General features: G+C 44.9%; 1 protein-coding gene across 1 annotated transcript in view; it reads left to right on the top strand.

Annotated features, from left to right (window-relative positions):
- Positions 1-20,319, top strand: part of PKNOX2 (PBX/knotted 1 homeobox 2) — a 316,850-nt gene that overhangs the window by 18,007 nt on the left and 278,524 nt on the right. The window contains exon 2 of the mRNA XM_039250244.1: positions 16,294-16,395. The gene's annotated coding sequence lies outside the window, so the exon portion shown is untranslated. The remainder of the gene's footprint in view (positions 1-16,293; positions 16,396-20,319) is intronic.

The raw sequence follows: 20,319 nt of genomic DNA, 5'->3' as shown, positions 1-20,319 counted from the left end.
GGGGTGGGTCTTGGGCAGTGGCCTTCACAGACACCTGGTGCTTCCAGCTCCAGATCACATTTTGTTGACATGTCCCCTCTGCTGTTGTCTCCTCTTCCACAGGCTTTGTGGATTCACGTCCTTTTTATTCATGCACTGTCGTTTCAGTTGCCTTTTATGAGGGGGTACAGGTGAAAAGCAGGCCTAATGCACCATGTTAACCAGAGTCCTAATTGCTTTTGATGGAGTGATTCTATCAGCCTCATGCTCTTCTGTTTTAAGTTTGTTTCTACTTTGACCCAACCGATACATTTCTGCCAAATTCATCTTCCTAAAGCATGGCTCTAATTATAGAACTCCTCAGTTAAAAATCCTTCACTGCTTCCTCATTTTACCGTAGAATCTTAATATTAGAAAAGACTTTACAAGTCCCCTGTTCCCTGCTTGATGCACAAATCCTCTGTCCCTGGGCCTCTGCCAGAGATTCTTCAGTGAAGAGATGCTTACTCTTCACCAGGTCATCCGCTCTATTATCGCACAGATCCATGTGTTAGAAAGTCCTTTCCTATCTAAATAGAACTGAAATACCACTCCAGAAACTTCCAGTTGTTGACCCAAATTCTGACTGGTGGATCCTCAAATTGAAAGCCTAATCTCTCTTCCACATGATAGCACTTTGTATACTGAATTATTTTTATTTGTTTGTTTGTTTGTTTTGAGAGAGACAGAGACAGCATGAGTAGGGGAGTGTCAGAGAGAGAGAGAGAGAGGGAAATAAAGAGAGAATCCGTGGATCAGCAGGATCCGTGCTGCCTGCACAGAGCCCAATGTGGGGCTTGAACCCATGAAGGGGTAAGATCATGACCTGAGTTGAAACCAAGAATCAGACACTTAACCAACTGAGCCACCCAGGTGCCCCTGTATGATTAAATTATTGCCACCATGTGCCCCCAGATCTTCTCTTACTCTAGTTAAAAATCCCGGGGCACCTGGGTGTCTCACTTGGTTAAGTGTCTGACTTCAGTTTAGGTCATGATCTCACGGTTTGTGGGTTTGAGCCTTGTGTCGGGCTCTGTGCTGACAGCTAGCTCAGAGCCTGGAACCTGTTTCAGATTCTGTATCTCCCTCTCTCTCTGATCCTCCCCTGTTCATGCTGTCTTTCTCTCTCTCTCTCTCTCTCTCTCTCAGAAATAAATTTTAAAAACCATTAAAATTTTTTGTAAAAAAGTCCCTAATTCTTAGGGCACCTAGGTGGCTCAGTCAGTTGAGGGTCCAATTTCGGCTCAGGTCATGATCTCACAGTTCATGAGTTTAAGCCCTGCATCAGGCTCTGTGCTGACAGCTCAGGGCCTGGTGCCTGCTTTGGATTCTGTGTCTCCCTCTTTCACTGCCCCTTCCTTGCTCACGCTTTGTCTCTCTCTCAAAAATAAATAAACATTAAAAAAAGTTTTTTAATCCCTAGCTGCTTCAACCATTTCTTATCTGACACCACCTATTGAATAATGTCCCAAATTCCAACTAATGTGGAGGACCTTCTGTGACATGACTCCAGCTTCCTGTTGCAATGTCGTCTCTCATCTCCTGCTTTCGCCACCCATGCCGGGCACACAACGTGCCTTTTCTCTTCTCACCTCTTGTTCTTTTACCTGAGATACTCTGCTTCTTTCCATTTGGTTAAAATCTTTTCCATCCAAATATTAGGGCTGATACACTCCAAACTGTTAAAGTAGTTAATTTGGGGGGATGGAATGAGATGGGTCAAAGGGGAATCGTGATTTCTTAACTTCATACAGATTTTTTCAAAAGCAGTAGGATTATTCATCGTCTTTAACAAATGTTATTCAGTGTACTGAATGCATTCCATTATATGCAAATGCATTAAGTACCTTAAAATGAATTTAAAAAGCGTATTAACAAATTCTACCATCGATTATAACATTATTTAAAAGTTACGTGGTTTAACTTTTTAGAAGGTTCTTCCTTCTAATGTGACTTTTCCCCTACTCTGAACAATCTGAGCATTTGGGGGTAATTTTTTTCATTGTCCTTTCCACATTATACTCTACATCATAGATTTTGGTGTACAAGTCACCTTCCACCAACCAGTCGCCTCTATGCAGACCAAGGACCGCATCTTACTCATTTTGGAAGTTCTGGCCTTCCAAACATTCTTGCGTGCTACGTAGTAGGAGGTCAGTACATTTTATGGAAAGGGTAGGTTGGCTAGTTCACACTATGATTTACTTATGCTCCTTCAAAAATAGTTCTCTATTTTTCTTTGAATGGGAGGGAAGAGAACTCTGGGTACTTCAGCCTCCAGTCAGCCACTGAGCGGCCTTCCTGAATATTCCATAGCCTCTTCCCAGGGGCGCACAATTGTATCAGTTTTGCTTTCTTTGTAGCCAGATGAGGCTTCAGTGTCTGCATGTGTGAAGCTAACCTGGCTAATCCGTGTAGCCTCTGAAAAGGGTGAAGGACTCTGGAGACAGGGGAGAGGGTTGTGGAGAGGAGATGGGCTGGGTCAAGGCCCAAGGAAGGGAACCAGTTTCTGTTACAGAAATATCCAGTAGGAGAGTCAAAGGTAGGGAGAGGCAGGCAAGATGAGGAGCAGGAGTCAGTGTGGTATCTGGCTCAGAGGTAGACAAAGCTGCTCCCCCAGATGTAAGTACCCCATCCCACAAGTGCCATAAAGATCTCTTGCCCTATCTGGTGCTGGAGCGAATGGAAAGAATAGAATCTGTATCTCTGAAACCTTGGGCTGTTCTATGCCTGAGGTGGAAACACGTTCTGTGTCTCTGTCTGCCTCTCTGTCTCTGTCTCTGTCTCTCACTCACACACACCACCACACATATACCACCCTCCTTTACTTCCACCTTCCCGTGCTAAGTGGGGTATAACTATCTCTCATAGATCTTCGCAGCAATGATAGACTTAAGCCAAAGGGGGTTCCTGGCTTCCTGATTCTTGAAGTTGCCCCTAGTTACAAGGGTCGGAAAACAGAAGTCCTTGCCCATTGATCTCCCTTGCTTTTTCTGAGTCCGTTCCCTGCTCACCACTGGCCCGCAGGCGGAAGATTAACTGGTGTTTAGTTACAGAGCACTGTGAGCAAGGGAGGAGACAGCGTGCATCCTGTCCACAGACAGATGGTATGTTTTCAGTTTCTCATTTCGGACTTTGGGTGCACACAGTCAGAGGGTCGTGCTCCTCAGTTCATGGTATGCCACCGCCACTCGTCCTGGGAGACCTCGCGTAGACTCACTGAATTCTTATTGTCCCCCTTCCTTTCCTGGCCCCGTTTCTCTTCCCTTTTCCGCAGTAACTGCTCCCACCTGTGATTATTTCATGTATTCCTTAGACAGCGCTCCCTGGGAGGAAGAAAGTTCTGAGTTGGGGGCCTGAGTGTGGGTTCATTCAGGAGTCCTCTCGGGAGACACAGATATAAGGAGGTAAGGATTGTAGGGTGGCCTGAAGGTGAAGCTGATGGCCTCTGTGCTTGCAGCTGAGGCCACAGCGGAGATCCTGGAAGCTATGCACCTGGCATGGCCCTTCAGAGTTTTCCCAAGCAAGGCAGGAGGGACCAAGCTGTTTACATCCTGGCATCAGCCACCCTTGACCACTTCCCCTGGAAGGGGCATAGCCTTTGGTGAGGCAGTTCCCCGAGGGATGCAGCCTTGAGCCTCAGCACCAATACTCATAGCAGCTGGGGAGGGATGCACTGGCCCCAAAGAGGAGTGTGGGTGGAGCACCCCAATATCCACTGTTGGGTATAAACTTCTAAACCACCTTCCATAAGTTTATCCGTCTGCATGGTCCTTGAAACACATGTGTATTGCTTTGTGTCTTTTAAAAACACATGTAAATAGGGGTGTCTGGGTGGCTCAGTTGGTTAGGTGGCCGACTTCGGCTCAGGTCATGATATCACGGTTAGTGGGTTTGAGCCCCGTGTCAGGCCCTGTGCTGACAGCCAGCTCAGAGCCTGGAGCCTGCTTCACATTCTGTATCTCCCCATCTCTCTGACCTTCCCCTGCTCATGCTGCCTCTCTCTCTCTCAAAAATAAATAAAACATTAAAAAATAAATAAATAAAAACACATAAATTGTCTTGTGCTATAAATCTCTCCTCTCCCCAACCCCCCATCCCGACTCTGTTTTGGAGGCCTATCCATGTTGCTTTATGTGGATCTATTTCATCCCTTCTTACCACTGCATGGTGTTTCATCCTTTGTAGTTTCCATAATTTTCCCGTCCGTTCCCTTGGTAGTGGATACCCAGATGGCCACCAGCGCTTTGCTTCCACCATCAGCAAGATGATGGACATTCTGTGGTTCTGTGTGAGATTTTTCCAGGGCGTGTGTACCCACAGTGCCAGTGCTGGGTCACAGGCTCTGTGCAGCTTCACTTTACTAAGCCCTACCAATCTGCTCTCCAAGAGAGCTGGACCAGTGTTCACATTTATTAGTCTGCCTGTTTCTCCACATTGCTGTCAGCACGTGGTATTATCAGACTTTCTATTTTTTGCTAATTTATCATACATAAAGCGGTATCTTATTTTTCTTTTGTGTTCTTCATATTATTTGTGAAATTAAGTATCACTTCAAAGACTTGTTTGACCTTAGGATTTCTCCTTCTATGAACTACATATTTACCTACTTGGTTCATTTTTCTATTGTTTCTTCTTTTTTTTTTTTTCTTACTAAGAATTTTCTTGCTGAGCATGTGTTGGTGCAAATCTCTTCTTCCAGGTACTACCCATCTATATGTTAACTCAGTTGATGGTGTACTTCACTGAACAGAAATCTTTAATTTTGATATAAAATCCATCCATTTTTCTCCTTATGGTATTGCTTTTGCATCTTGTTCACAAAATCTTTTCCTGCCTTAAAGTCACAATATATGATCATGTATTTTCTTCTATTATTTGTGATTTTACCTTTCACATTTAGGGATGGAATCTATATGCAGTTTTTTATTTTTTATTCATTAATGAGATAGAAATTCAAATTTATTTTACCATTTATGAAATAAGTCCTCTTTTGCCCTTTGATTTATGATGTCAGATTTATCATATGCAAGTTTTCATGCACACATCAGCCTGCTTCTGGACCCGCTCTTTCACTCCACTGGCCTGCTTCTCTCTCTCTCTCTCTCTTTTTTTTTTTTTAATTTTTTAATGTTTATTTATTTTTGAGAAAGAGAGGTAGAGTACAAGCGGGAGAAGGGCAGAGAGAGGGAGACACAGAATCCGAAGCAGGCTCCAGGCTCTGAGCTGTCAGCACAGAGTCCGACTCAGAGCTCGAACTCACGAACCATGAGATCATGACCTGAGCCAAAGTCGAACGCTTAACCGACTGAACCACCCAGGTGCCCCTGCTCAGTTCTTTTTTATGTGGTTCACCTAGAGCCATGGGCCTCACTGTTCTGGATTCAAATTTCTGAGAAACCTTGGTCTGTTGAACACACCATGGTGGCCTTTGACCTGCACTTGCCACAGACGCACCATGTGAGTATTGGGTCTGCCCTTTCAAGCTTGAGTCCTTCATAAGGAGAGGCAATGAGTGTGTCTCCCTAAGCCCTCTTATCGAATCCAGTGTGCACCGTGGTGAAATTAACTCCTTGCCCAATATGATCAAGTGATCCTCATGGACAGAATTCATCATCTCTAGATTCTTGAGGAGGGATGGGGGAATCTTTTTAAAAAATGCCCAGATATTCCTCTTTGGGGAGGAGGTACGAAGAGGAAAATAAATACTGAAGAATTCAATTTTGCTGTCTGAAAGCCCCGTCTCTGACAAGTAGTTAATCTATTTGTTGACGCCATGAGAGGAGAATACCCAGCAGGGAGAAAATTAAAAAACACTCAGCACCAGTTGCTGCCCTGATGAATCTCATCCAATTATTTAACAGGACACTGCTGGGTCTGCTTCTTTTATTATTATTGTTTTAATTTTATTTTATTCTCTATTGCTGATTACACCATTCTGAAACTTTTCTGGATTAAAAATAAAACTCCTCCTTTGAATCTACCCTTTTTCATTTGGCACTGATTTTTATTCCCCTTCTGTGTTCACAACTGAGTTCAAAACCAATGTAGGGTTGTTATTGATTTACATGTTTATTTACTTTCCTCCTGGAATGCAGCATCTGAGAGGTTAAATTCTGAAAAGGACTTTACAAAATTTCAGTTGCACTAGGAGACGTGTGGGTCAGAGCAGAAAAATCCGAGTAGGGTTGTCTAAGCTGTAAAGTATTTGGAAAAAGTGTTGGTTGCAGGCTTCTTTTGTTGAAAGCGGCCTTTTTTTCAACATTTAAGGACTGGGGCAAGATGCCTGTGGAGGAAGCTCTTTATCAGTTGAGCCTTGGCTAGCCTCTGGGATTCCAGCGGGTGCAGAAGAGAAATTCCCCACCACCTCCCACCCCTGGACTCGCCCTTGTCTTGCCTTGATCCTGCTTCTGTCTTAAAGTCATTGGTTGGGTAAGAGGATTTGGTCATTCTCTCCACTTAGCCTCTTAAAGTGACCATGCTTTTCACAACCCCATCCCCAAATGGAACATACTGGTCTGACTCTGGTTTGGTTAAGATCTTCTGGCGTGTTTTGGCTCTAGGAGAACCTTGACCTCTTGGTTTGTGCCCGTCCAGTCCTCATTTACCTCGTGACCTTCCCTTGTGGCCACCACTCCAACCCCTCTAGCCCCAGGGAGGGGTGGCAGATAGAACAGAGGGCAGCCAGGGAACTTTGAATTTCAGATAAACAGTGAATGATTTCTGGTGTGCATATGTGCCCCAAATTACAGGAGATATTCTTATGGTTCTGTTTCTCCACTCTTTGCCACACAGGCCCAGGGTTTGTGTGTCCTTCTCACTCCCTTTGCCCTCCTTTGGGCTTCTCACCCATAGCAGCCTTGGATTCCTTATTGCCTCCCACCCCCACCCCGCGTCCTGATCTCCAGCTGTGAAGCCGGGCTCTCCTCTGCTCGGACAGCTGCAGACATTTCCGGGCCAAGGCAGCCTGGAGGTCCTGGCCAAGCACCACCTCCCCCAGCCTGTCACCAACTGTGAGGAGCACAGTGAGGAGCCACACCCTTTGGGCAGAGGCATACCTCCCACTCCACTCCCGTCCTCGCCCAAACAGCCACCCTCACCTGCCTGGGTATGTGGAGCGTGACCTGCAAGGGAGAGCAAGGCTCTTGCCTGATGGCCCTGGGGAGAGAGCCAGCGTGGGCTACTCTAACGCACAGGGTCAGGCAGAAGCCTGGCTGTGGGTCTCAGGGTGGCATTGCCCCTGCGACAGTTCCAGAGAGCTTGTGTGGTCACCCTCTGGGCCTCGTGGCTCGTACTCGCTAGATTTCTTCCTCCTTCCTCAGGAGGCTGTCTGAAGATCAACGTGGCTGACTGGTTCTCCTAGCTTCCACCCGCATCCCTGGCCCTCCTTGCCACCCTACCTCTATCTCTGCTGCAAGATTTGGGTTCCCTTTCCCTTGCACCCACAAACCATCAGGCTGCTTCTGGGTTGCGGGGTGGGAAGTCACCAAATTTCCTTTAACAAAATCTTGACAGCTCACAGTTTTAATTCAGTGCATTATTGGGGGGGGGGGGCAGTTAGTATGGAGAAGTGAGGGGAGCAGCTTTTGTTGTTTGGAAAGAATTTAGCCAGTCTTTCCATCCCCTTCCCCCCTTATGCCCTGCTTTGGGCTGAATTCAGCTAGTTATTTTCCAATTCGGTTGTGTGTGTAGACACGCCCACAGCTTCTTTGATTCCCCTCCTTTCCTCCTAATAGACAAACTGCTGCCTAGCTTCCAGCTTCTCTCTCCATGGTGACCAAGCCCCTCATTTCCATTTCAGCTCAGCCTCTACCTCCCCTGCACCCCGCCCCCTCCTCCATGGGAATCTGGCTGTTTCCTTTCTCTGGTTCTACTCTGCTCCTCTCCTACTTCTTTTCCCTTCGGGGGATTCTCCCTTACGTGGAAAGAACAAATGTCAACATGTCCTTGGCTCCCTCCTTTTCTCCTTTATCTGTTCCCTTCCTTCTTTCTGCCCCTTTACTTGGGTGGCTCCCGAACCTTTGCTTTTCTTAGCTCTTCAAACACATTCCTTTCATTGCCCCCTCAAGTTCCCTTTCCTGCTTCCGCCTCTGGCTGAAGCATGTAGAGGTGCAGAGAAGGGAGGCAGAGGAAGGGGGCGCCGGCCTCCCTTTCCTGTCTCGGGCTCTGCCTGGGCTCTGAGATTTCTCTTGGGGTGAGGTGAGGCTGCAGCCCTACCCCTCTGCCCATGTCCCACTGCCTGGGTAGCCCAGGCCCTCAGACGTCTGCACACCAGTCCCTGGAATCTGCTGCTGCTAGAACCTTCCCAGAGGCCCGGGCCGGTCCTTCTCTGCTGGTAGGCAGGTTTCGTGTGCAGGTGAGCGGGACCAGGTTAGAGAGCCGGCTGCTACACCTCGTCTGCCTGTGGGGGCCCCACTGCCCCCATGAGCCTGGGGCCCACTGACAGGTTTTAGGTACACGAATAGAACAGATACAGGTCTCACTGAAATTCCCTTCACAGACACTCTCTGCCCCGAGGCCTTCCTACTCCTATCATTGATCACGACTGTCTAAGGACACCTGTCCCTTACACACTTTTTCTGGTCTGGGTCCTTTGCTGCATACAGTCCTTCTTACCCAGATTAGCTTACTTGGCCCTCATGATAATCAGGTGCTTCCGATTCTGCAGACAGAGAAACTGAGTCTCAGAGAAATTAAACACATTTCTCAACGTTGGAACAAAGAAGTACCCCGTGAAGCTGAGACAAGGACCCAGCTTGCCGTGCTCCTAGCTCGCTATGCTTTTTCTTCAGCGGCCTGTAAAAGGCGGCAGGGGAGAAGGCTGCCCGCTGCAGCGGTGAGTGAGGCAAATGTGTCGATAAGAGGGGTGAGGAGCAGTTTTCTCCCCTCTGCCACGTCCCTCCAAGTCCTGTACGTTGTTCTACAACGCCAGCTTGTCCCATTCTTGTTAATGCTTCTTTATGGATGTTTGAGTTATGTCGGCCCCATATGTGCGTCTGATTTTTTTTTCTTGGACTCTGTGCTTCTCGTGGGCACTTTCCGCTGCACGACTCTCCCCGGGGAGGGGCAGACTTCCCGCTCCGGTCCCCAGCCTGTCTGACTTATGGCCCAGCCACGGGCGTGGGAAAACAATGCTGGCCCCGCCTACACGGGGGCAGGTAGAGACCCAACTTCTCACTTTCCCATCTTCCTGTTCCACCCCAGGCAGGCTTCCCAGCCTGCTCGTTAGCCTCCGTGAGAAATTAAAGTCCCAATAATCAAATCAACCCTTGTAAATTCCCTAGAAGCAGCTCCAGAGCACCAAGGAGCCAGCAAAGCCCAGACCCAAATCCATGTCAAATTTCATAGATATAATTTAAGTAGGGATCAAAAACCACACTAACCTAGTAACTAAGGCTGCTCAAAATGCAGAGTTTATAGTCCATCTGCCTCTCTGCTCCAGGGAGTCTGTATTAAATTTATTGCAAAGTAAAACAAATAAACCCAGGCAAAGGCAGGATGGAAATCTGCATACTCGTCAGAGAATTAGCAGCCCTCTCGGGTTAGGAAGGCTGCTTCTCAATTTGCATCTCTAAGGAGTTGTGACTGGGCTGGGGGCTGGGAGGCTCGGGCAGGATCGGGGCTCGCGGGAGGCCTGCCCCCTGCTGGCAGATTGTTGAACTGCAGCCCTGCCACCTTCGTGGTGGACGTTTGCGGGGCTCCTGGCGGCCAGCTGAAAAGAGAATCTGAAGCTGAAAGGTTGGGGAGGTGTGGCGTTGGAAGAGTGGGTAGCAGAGACAGGAGAAGGAAGGACACCTCGAGGAAGATATCCTTACTTCTAAATGTAAGACAGGCATCTGACTCTTGATTGCAGCTGAGGTCATGATCTCGCTGTTGGGTTCCTGGGATCATGGGTTCGAGCCTTGCATAGGACTCCGTGCTGACATGGTCAGCCTGCCTGAGATTCTCTCTCCTTCTGTCTCTATACCCCTCCCCTGCGCAAGTGCTCCCGCGTGCTCTCTCAATAAATAAATAAACATTAAAAAAAAAAAAAGGACTTGGGGATGGGGAAGCGGGGAACTGGAGAGCATGTGAGTGTGGTAGAGGTGGAGATTTAGAGTTGTCTCTTCAGCAGTACGAGCCAGAAACCAGGGTAACTTTCTAGACTCCTCTCCATCTTCTTTCCCATATACCTTGCTCTCCACAACCCATGAATCACAAAGCCCAGAAAACTGGGGTGGAGGTGGCCGGGGTTCTTGCAAGGTACTCTTGATCCTTGACTGGTTGTTTGGAACCCAGTAAAGCTGTGCCTCAGTTTCAGGGCTAGGGTAGGGCTGGGCCACACTCACAGGACCTTAAGAGGCTTGGTTTGCCTCATCCCAGGCCTGACCCTGTTCAGTTTGCCATCTGTGGATAAAGGGGTGGGGCCAGACAACCTCTAAGCCTACTTTCAGTGTGAATATTCTCTAATTCTATGACTCTGTTCCAGGAATTTGGTGATCTGCTACATGCATACTTTCCTGGGAAGCTCCATGGAGCCCAGCTCCTCTCTTAGAATATTGCCATCATTCTTCATGGCTGGCTTAAATGGCACCTTCTTCAAAGTGATGCCCACCTGCCTGTTTTAGGCAGAGATAGGCTGTCCTCTTTTTAATGCTTTATAAATACATGGGCATATTGATATGTATATAATCACACCATAATGATGTGTTGTATTTATTTATATATCATCTCCATCCCCTCAAATGTAAAGTCCTTGAGCCCATTAGGTGAGGGCAAGAGGAAGGCGCTGGTGAGGTTCATGGTTCATTCTCAGTACTTACCTGCTCCTCTTTTCCTACTTTCCCAGCCCAGTGCCTGAAACAGAATAGGTTCCCAATAAGCATTTGTTAAATGGCTGGGAGAATGAGTGAATAAATGAATGAAGTGGCACAAAATGATGAAGTCTTGGTTGTTTGCTTTACCCAGAAACCAGAGTGTTACCGCAACTCCCTACTTCTCTCCATCTCTTTCTCTCTTCCTTCTTCTTCAGCTATTCCATGGTAGTTCCATCTAGTCCACTTCCAGCTGCTACTGCTTCATTCCCTCAAGAGGTTAGGAGCATAGACTCTTGAATCAGAAAGACCCCCAGCACTTCAACTGCCCTTGGGAACCTAACTGACCTCAGTTCCATAGAGCCTAGTAGTCATTAAAAGTATGGACACCCGGGGGCGCCTGGGTGGCTTAGTCGGTTAAGTGTCCGACTTTCGCTTAGGTCATGATCTCGCGGTTCATGGGTTTGAGCCCCGCGTCGGGCTCTGTGCTGACTGCCAGCTCAGAGCCTGGAGCCTGTTTCAGTCTGTGACTTCCTCTCTCTCTGACCCTCCCCTGCTCACACTGTCTCTCCCTCTCTCTCTCTCTCTCTCTCCCTCTCTCTCTCTCTCCTAGAAATAAATAAAACATTAAAAAAAAAAAAAAAGTATGGACACCCGAGCTAAAGTGCCCTGGATTCAGATCTGGCTTCTCCATTTAGCTGAGTGGCCCCAGGCAAGTGCCTTAATCTCTCTGTGCTGAGTTTCCTTATCCATAAACTGGAGTTAATAGAATCTACTTCATAGGGCTGTTGTGAGGATTAAAAAAGCTAATATACGTAAAGCCCTTAAAACAGGGCCCGGTACGTGGTTGGCATTAGCTAACTCAATAAGTACTAGCAGTTATTAACAAAAAGGAATTTCGCAGAATTGAAGGCAAGCACCTGAAGAAGAGGCTGTCCCAGAAGATGCTTCAAAAGGCAAGGAGGAAGCTTATGGATAAAAGAAGCAAAGCATTTCCACAAGGAACATATCCAAGCACACATAGATTTCCCTGGCTAGGGTGGCAAGAAAAGCTGAGTACTTCTCTGTGCCTGGGAACCCACATTGGCATCTTTTCAGAATCAGAAGTATCCATGGCATGAGTCCAAAGTTTCAATAGGTATGGCAGCTCCTTGGCCTTTGAGATCTTCATGGACAGGGCACCTGGGTGGCCTGGGTCCAACTCTTTAAAAAAAATTTTTTTTTAAGTTTATTTATTTATTTTGAGAGAGAGAGAAAGAGGTTGTGGAGGAGTTGGGCAGAGAGAGAAGGAGAGAGAGAATCCCAAGCAATCTCTACGCTGTCAGCACAAAGCCCGATGTGAAGCTCAACCAAACAAACCATGAGATCATGACCTGAGCCGAAACCAAGAGTCTGATGCCCAACTGACTGAGCCACCCAGGCGTCCCAAAGGGTCCTATTCTTGATATCAGCTCAGGCCTTGATCTCAAGGTTGTGACTTCAAGCCCTACATTGGGCTCTATGCTGGGTGTGGAGCCCACATTTTTTTTAAGAGATTCTCAGGGACATGTTTGCTTATGAACCCTCCCCCAGCTGGCTCCCCTCACCTCCTCAGCCCTACTCTTGTTATATTCTTCCTCTGATACTTCCGGCTCCATCCACTAGGAAATGTGTTTGGCTCCTGTCCCGAGAACTACCCTCCACCTCATGCCTTTTCCCCTGCTAGTTCTCCTGACCTTTTCCGTGGCAGGTCCTCTGGGAAACCTTCCCTCGTCCCCTAGACTGGGCAAGGCACTCCAGAAGGGAACCCCCGACGTCCAGCTGCTATAACAAAATACCACATACTAGGTGACTTAAACAACAGAACTTCATTTTCTCACGGTTCTGGAGGCTGGAAAGTCCAAGATCAGGGTGTCAGTAGGGTTGGTCTATGGTGCAACATGCCACCTTCTCACAGCGTCCTCACGTGGCATCCTCTGTGTGTGTGTGTGTGTGTGTGTGTGTGTGTGTGTGTGGAGAGAGAGAGAGAGATCACTGGTGTCTCTTCCTCTTCTTAGGACAGCAGTCCTGATAGACTGTAAACTTTAAGGGGACACAATTCAGCTCATCACATCAGTTCCATGAGGGCAGGGCCTTCTCTACTGCTTATTTACATTTCTTAGCTTAGCCCTCACCTTGTGATTCTCCTTGTGATTCTCTTTAATGTCTACAAGACCCGTTCTTAGCAAGGACTCAATAGACATTTGGTGAGTGAATGAATGAAAGAATTTGTCAATTACTGGTAATGACGTAGGAGCTTTAGAAACAGATACTCAGATAAGGTCTAATGGAGGAAGATCCTTGCTAGTTAGTTCCAGAATGAGGACTAGAAGTCAGAGTCTCTCTATTTCCTTCTACTCTGAGTCCAGGACTCTTCACCCGGAAAAAGAACTGTCAAAGAGCTGCGTAAAACTGGTGATTCTTTTTAAATCCTTGCTTGGAGTTGCAAAGACTTCTTTCACTGATAAGCAAAAATTCTCCTTCACTTTGCCTCTCCTGCCACATTGGCAGGCTTTCTCTTGTCCTAGCAATATGTGGAAGCATTTGAAATGCCTTTCGTCCTTCTCCTCTGTCTGGTTAGGGGCCGCAGATGTGGGTCTGGGTTTGGCCAGAGGCTTCCTTAGCACAGGTTTCGATCGGAAACCAACAACCCAAGGTGTGTGGGGCTCTTTGAATTCCTGCTTCTCTGCTAATGGATTTTGTTAACTGTTTGTCATTTGCTTATGCAAATCTTCCTCTTTCTGCATTAAAATGAACCCAATTATAAAGTAAAATTTCACAATTAAACCACTTAGTGAAGGACATTAAGCGACCAGAAGGAATTGATTTGTAAAAATTTCAGCGATAATTACAAAATGTTTCTGAAATGTGACTAAGTTCTAGGTTTTTCTTTAAACAAACATATGTACGTGCACATTTTCATATATATATACTGCACAGACACATGCACATATTTTCACACACCTGGTTTCCATCTTCTCACCATGGGACTTGTTCTTGCTCCTTCTCAGGGTCTAAATTTTCCCCACACAGAGGAAATTCCACCAGCCATCAGATCATGTCTGCAAAGTTCTTGGAAACCTTCCAAAAGAAATGGCCATTGGGCTGAGGAAACGGGGGTGGGCAGGAAAATAGAAGAAGGTGTAATGGTTTTAATAAAGTCTCTTTGCCACCTTGGTGATTGATTGATATATTTTGGCATTTGCTTCCCTGCTCTGATGTAATCAATAGCAGTTATAGACCGAGGAGCAGGAAAGGTGGAGGATGTGGGATGGGACAGTATTGATTGGTTTTTACAGGAAAGAGCCTTGCCTGCTGCTGGCAGTGCTCTGGCTACTGGAAACTGGACCTTGCTGTATTGCTGTATCAGGGAGAGGTTACCTTTCCCGACACTCATCCAGGCAAGGGGAGATGCAGTCCAGAAACTTGGAAATGGATAAGGACAGGTGATATACACCTGAAAATGTACCCTTTCTGGTATTTGAGGGAGCTAGACACCCTCACTTTCCTCACTGCATCCATGATCAGAGGGTGGAAGTCACAGTCTCCTAGGCTGGTGCAGGGACAGATCGGAAGAGTCTTTAAGGATGAGGAGGTGATGGTATGCTTATGGTTCCAGTATCCAAGAATGAGTCCAGCTCATTTGGTAGTATGCTGCACCCCCAGGCAATATAATGCAGAGAGGACTTTAGAACAGACTCCAGAGCCTGATAGCCTGGGTTCAAAGCCTCACCCTGCCACTCAGTGTGTGACCTTGGGCAGGTTAATCAACCTTTCTGTACTTTGATTCCCCCATCAGTAAGATGGAGATAATAACAGTACCCATTTCCTATGGTTGCTTTGATAGTCATGAGTTAATATATGTAAAGAACGCTGAACGATCCTGGCATACAGTGAATGATATGTGCATATTGTTATTGTCTGGTGGTAGTGGGTACCTGGGCTGGAGTCTGTGATTTATGGGTGGAAACTTAAGAGTACAAGTTTTTCTAATCAAACAGGATAATCACAATTTTTGCCTTCTGCTGTTAAGAACACAGGGCTTAGGACCCAGCAGCTGTTAAATAATTCTCTTAGTACATCAGTCCATGAGCTACAGGATTTCTCAACCCTTTTGTAGATTTTTTTCTATAAGCTTAAGAAAAATTGTGACCACGTCCAGATCCAGAGCACTGGGGCTACATTGGATTGGTAATGATAGCTTCAGTAACCCAAGAAGGCCACAAGCACCGAACTCTCACTAAGTGTGAGACAGTTCCTACTTACGTGAGTGAGGATTTCCATTTGTGAACCAGAACTCAGACTGGGGATGTTCAGATGTATAATTGCCCCTCTGTAATGCTGTGATAAGTAGCTTTAGTGTAATGGATTCCTCTCTATATAGAACAATGTGCTCAAAAGAGAAAATGATTTGTTTTAAAGAAAAGATTCGCCACTTAACATGTTTGTTGACAACACATTTGTTTTTGAAGTACAGTTTTATTTTCTTTTATTGTCATCACCGAATTTTCGGTTTTTAGAAATTCATTTTAGCATGTGATAGGACTTTGGAGCTCATTTTCTTCTCAGTTCTAGATCTGGATACCATTATAGAAGTTGGCAGATTGACAAGCAGGTCCAAAGAAACCAGATTGAGGTGTTCTGTGACAGATTCCTAAAAGGTTAGAACTGAAAAGGACCCTAGAGATCCTCTACTTCATCTCCTTCATTGTGTTTGTTTATTTATTTTTTTAAATTAATCTATTTATTTTGAGAGAGAGAGTGAGCAAGCATGAGCCGGGGAGGCGCAGAGAGAGAGGGAGAGAGAGAGAATCCCAAGCAGGCTCTGCACTGTCAGCACGGAGCCCCATGTGGGGTTTGAACTAATGAACTGTGAGATCGTGACCAGAGCTGAAACCAAGAGCTAGAAGCTTAACTGACTGAGCCACCCAGGTGCCCTCACCTCCTTCATTTTAAAGGTGAGCTCAGAGAGGTGTGATGACTTATAGAGTCTGAACTGAAACCCAGCTGTATCAGTTCCAAGCTCAGTGCTGCTCCACATACCATGAGCTTGCTCATACCCTCCCAGCTCTACATTGAGCCTTTTCATTTTTGTTTTTAAGCACTTTTCAAATCTCCTTCTGTTCTCAGGTTGTATATGAGGCTAAGTTATTATTTGACAATTTCATTCAAGTCAGTGAGGATGCCTTGAATACTGCTAGTGCCAAGCACTGTGTTAGGTCCAGGATATAAAAATAAGATGTGGACCCTACCAAGCAGAATGTCGTAGATGGTATTATTATACCCAATTGTTACTGCCTCTCCCTCTGACAGGATTATGCTTATCTGTGCCATTGACATCAGACTCCATCACGTGACTTGCTTTAGCCAATGAAAATCAAGCAGAAGTGATATGTCACTTGGGAGCAGAGGCTTTCGGGAAATTTTGTGGTCCCACACACATTTTCTCTTTTCTATCTGCCAGGAGAATGGCATGTCCAGAATAAGACCCACATAAAGAGAAAACATGGAATGGAGCCAGAGGCACAACCAACACATAACATGATGAGAGATAAACCTTTGTGTGGTGAGTGACTGAGATTCTGTGGTTGTTTATCCTGCAGCATAACTAGCACAAGCTGATGACTACAGAGAGGATCACAGAGTAGCTGGAGAGACCGTTTATTTCCAACTGAATCACAGGGGGTTGGATGCTTTGCTGGATGTAGACACAGATGATTCAGAAGTTGGCTGAAAGAGGGAACAAGAAACTCATCAGAGAGGAGGCATCAGGAAGGACTTTCTAGAAGAGGTGATAGCTTAGGAGAGTTTTAAAGGCTGAAGAGAAGTTCACCTTATTAGAGGATTGGGGGGTTTGTTTATTCTAACCAGAGAGACCAGCATGTCCAGACATGAAATCTGATATGTTTGAGAATTGCCTGTAATGTCCCCAACTGTGGGTCAGGATCAAAGTTCTTAGTCTTTGAAGCCTATTGACCACTGACCACTGTGTCAGGTGTGCAAGAGATATATGCAGACACTGACATAAAAATGTATCATCTATTTTGGCCAGAACTTGGGCCCCAAATTATCATCTGTTGTTATACCATGAGAAGCCAGTAAGCTAGACTGTATGTGAGCCATAGAGACTCTTCTTCAAAGAATACATATATATAGTTTGAAAATCAGCAGTTGCCTTGCTTCAGCCTTTCACATTCCCATGTTCCATTCCCCAAGGCAGCCGACCTCAACTCTTACAGCTCATTTCTCACGTGTATATACTGCCATGTTTTTAAATAATACATTTATTCTACTATTTCTTGGTTTGTCAATTTTAAAAATTATATATTTTATACATGTTTAAAAAAGTTTAAAATGTATATTTATTTTTGAGAGAAAAACAGAGTGCAAGTGGAGTAGGGGCAGAGAAAGAGGGAGAGACAGAATCGGAAGCAGGCTCCAGGCTCTGAACCTTCAGCACAGAGCCTGATGTGGAGCTGAGCTTGAACCCATGAACTGTAAGATCATGGCGTGAACCAAAGTTGGACTTCTAACTGACTGAGCCACCCAGGCGCCCCTTGAAATTATATATTGACTCTCTATCATGGTAGATGAGAACTTAGTTTCCCCCAATGTTCTCCCTGCACGTCCCCCTCCTTTTATCTCTCCAACATAAACTTTTTTGTTAAATTGATGTTTAATGTTTATATACTAATGACTATGCAAATATTGTTTACTCCTGTATCAAGTAGTACACTGTGATTATGTGTCCTCTTTTGTATAATTCTTTGTTTTTCCTAGAGTTAATAATTGCCTCCTTTTTTTATTGATCTGATGCCCACATGTACTTATAATTTTTATATTTTTTTTTCAAATGGTTCAACAACTCTATTACATACCTAGTAATACTATGTTGCATAGCATGCAACAGCTCATCTGTTCCATTTTTTTCCTTACAGTTATCCCTACAAGAACCTTCTGTTTCTCTGTTTCTATCTGGATTGGCTACTCTTAGAATTGGAATACTACATAACTGTTATTCTGAGGCTTCCCTTTACCACTATTTGAATATTTCCTTTACTGCCTTCTTATGTTGGAGCCCCTGTTACCTGAATTCTCTGTCTTCTTTATTACATTATCATCTAACTAAATTGCTAAATTCCATTCTCCAATAACTTCTCTCTTTTTTAAAGATTTTATTTTTAAGCAATCTCTATACCTAATATGGGGCTTAAACTTAAAACTTTGAGATCAAGAGTCAAATGCTCTACTGACTGAGCCAGCCTAGAGCTCCTCTCCAATAACTTCTTAAGAATGAGCAGTTTAGAAATAGTGGTCTTGAGTCATTAGCTATCTGAAAATATCTTCACCCTCTTCTCATGTATGATTAATAATTTATTTGAATACAGAATTCTAGATTAAAAAATATTTTCTTTCAGAATTTAGAAGACACTTCTCTGTTATCTTTTAACATCTAATGCTGCTTTTGAAGAAGTGTAATAGTCGTATTCTTGTTTTCTTTACCTGTTTCTTTTTCTACCTAGGAGATTGTATGAATTTTTACTTATCCCTCATGATTTAAATTCAGAATAACTGGCTACCTAAGTTCAGTAGGCAGCATGTCAGTCTCATAAAATCACAATGGTAATGGTGGTGGGCTTTGGTAGATTTTTTTTTTTCATTCTTTGTGCTGGGATAATTAGGAGATTAATGTCTTTCATTTCTCTCCTAGTATTTAGATCTCTCTCTTTTGTTTCCCTTTTTGGAAGCCTTCCTCAACTTTGTCTTCTAAATCTTATGAGTTTTTGAAAAAAAAATTTAGTTATATTTTTAATTTCAGAGAGGCTTTTTTCATTTAATTTTTTCTGTTTTATTGTAATCCTTTCTTGTTTTATGGATGCAACCTTTCCTCTTACCTTCATGAATTGGTGTTAAGACTCTTTGAATTGCTTTATTCCTCCTTGCAAAATCTCTTTCACCTCAGATCTTTTTTTCTGGTTTGTCCTTTTATCAAGTTTGAGTCTTTCTTTAAGTATCTTCTGATTCTTGACTGTTTATTTATATTTAAGAAAGAGGCACTGAAAGTTGATTTTAGAAGCTTATTATGTAAATGGCACAGTTTGTTAATTAGTGGACTTTACATAGGGTGATCAAGTGGAAAGTGAATCTTTTGGAGTGCTGGGTGGTTCAGTTGGTTAAGCATCCGATTTCAGCTCAGGTCATGATCTTACAGTTCATGGGTCTGTAACACAGAGCCCCACATTGGGCTCTGTGCTAATGGCTCAGAGCCTGGAGCCTGCTTCGGATTCTGTGTCTCCCTCTCTCTCTCTGCCCCTCCCCCACTCTCTCTCTCTTTCTCTCTCTCTCTCTCAAAAATAAATAAGCATTAAAAAAAGTAAATCTTTTTATTGAGGGAACTTCAGATATCAGTAACTAGAGATCTCTCTGTAGCTCTTCAGTTTTTCAAAGAATCTTCGAATCTACTGGTTAGTGGTGTGGGGGGGTTCCTAACAAGGCAAGAGAAAGGACTAAAGGTCACACAGTTTAGCAACAGATCTCCCTTAATTCATTCACCCTCCACCATACTAGGTGTTCCAAAGTCCAATATTGTTCTTATTCAGTTCCTCCAAAGAAAAATCTCATTCACTGGAGGGTAGAGAAATATGGCTTACTGGCTGTGTGGGGAGAGTGGAACCCCTTTTATAAACAGTGTTCCTACAAATGCCCTCTGTCTATCCAGTTGTCTGCTTAGAGCCTTTGAGGGCTGAATATTTCATGGCTCTGCAGTGGATCAGTCCCCACAGAAGGCCCTTGGCTTGTGATGTTCCTCTTCCTGTGGATCTAATACCAATATTCCCTCTTTGTTTTTTGTTTTTGTTTTTGTTTTTGTTTTTTTTACAAATAGTTTATTGTCAAATTAGTTTCCACATAACACTCAGTGCTCATCCCCACAAGTGTCCTCCTCCATGCCCATCCCCCCCTCCCCCCCTCATCCATCAGTCCTCAGTTTTTGTCAGCATTCAAGAGTCTCTCATGGTTTGCCTCTCTCCCTTTCCCCCACCATTTCCACCCTTCTTCTCCCCCTTGTTCCTCCGTCAAGTTCCTCCTAATCCTCCTATACGTGCAAACATATGATATTTGTCCTTCTCTGCCTGACTTATTTCGCTCAGCATAACACCCTCAAGGTCCATCCATGTTGCTACACATGGCCAGATTTCATTGTTTCTCATTGCCATGTAGTATTCCATGGTATAGATAAACCACATCTTCTTGATCCATTCATCTGTTGATGGACACTTCGGCTCTTTCCATGTTTTAGCTATTGTGGAGAGTGCTGCTATGAACATTGGGGTACATGTGCTCCTATGCCTCAGCATTTCTGTATCCCTTGGGTAAATTCCTAGCAGTGCTATTGCTGGGTCATAAGGGAGTTCTATTGTTAGTTTCCTGAGGAACCTCCACACTGTTTTCCAGAGGGGCTGTACCAGTTTACATTCCCACCAACAGTGTA

Source organism: Hyaena hyaena, unplaced genomic scaffold (genome assembly GCF_003009895.1).
Source record: "Hyaena hyaena isolate Hyena2069 unplaced genomic scaffold, ASM300989v1 scaffold_364, whole genome shotgun sequence".
In the NCBI taxonomy this organism is placed as follows: Eukaryota; Metazoa; Chordata; class Mammalia; order Carnivora; family Hyaenidae; genus Hyaena; species Hyaena hyaena.
The sequence above is the reverse complement of the archived record's forward strand: the minus strand, read 5'-3'. Positions and strand labels throughout refer to the sequence as shown.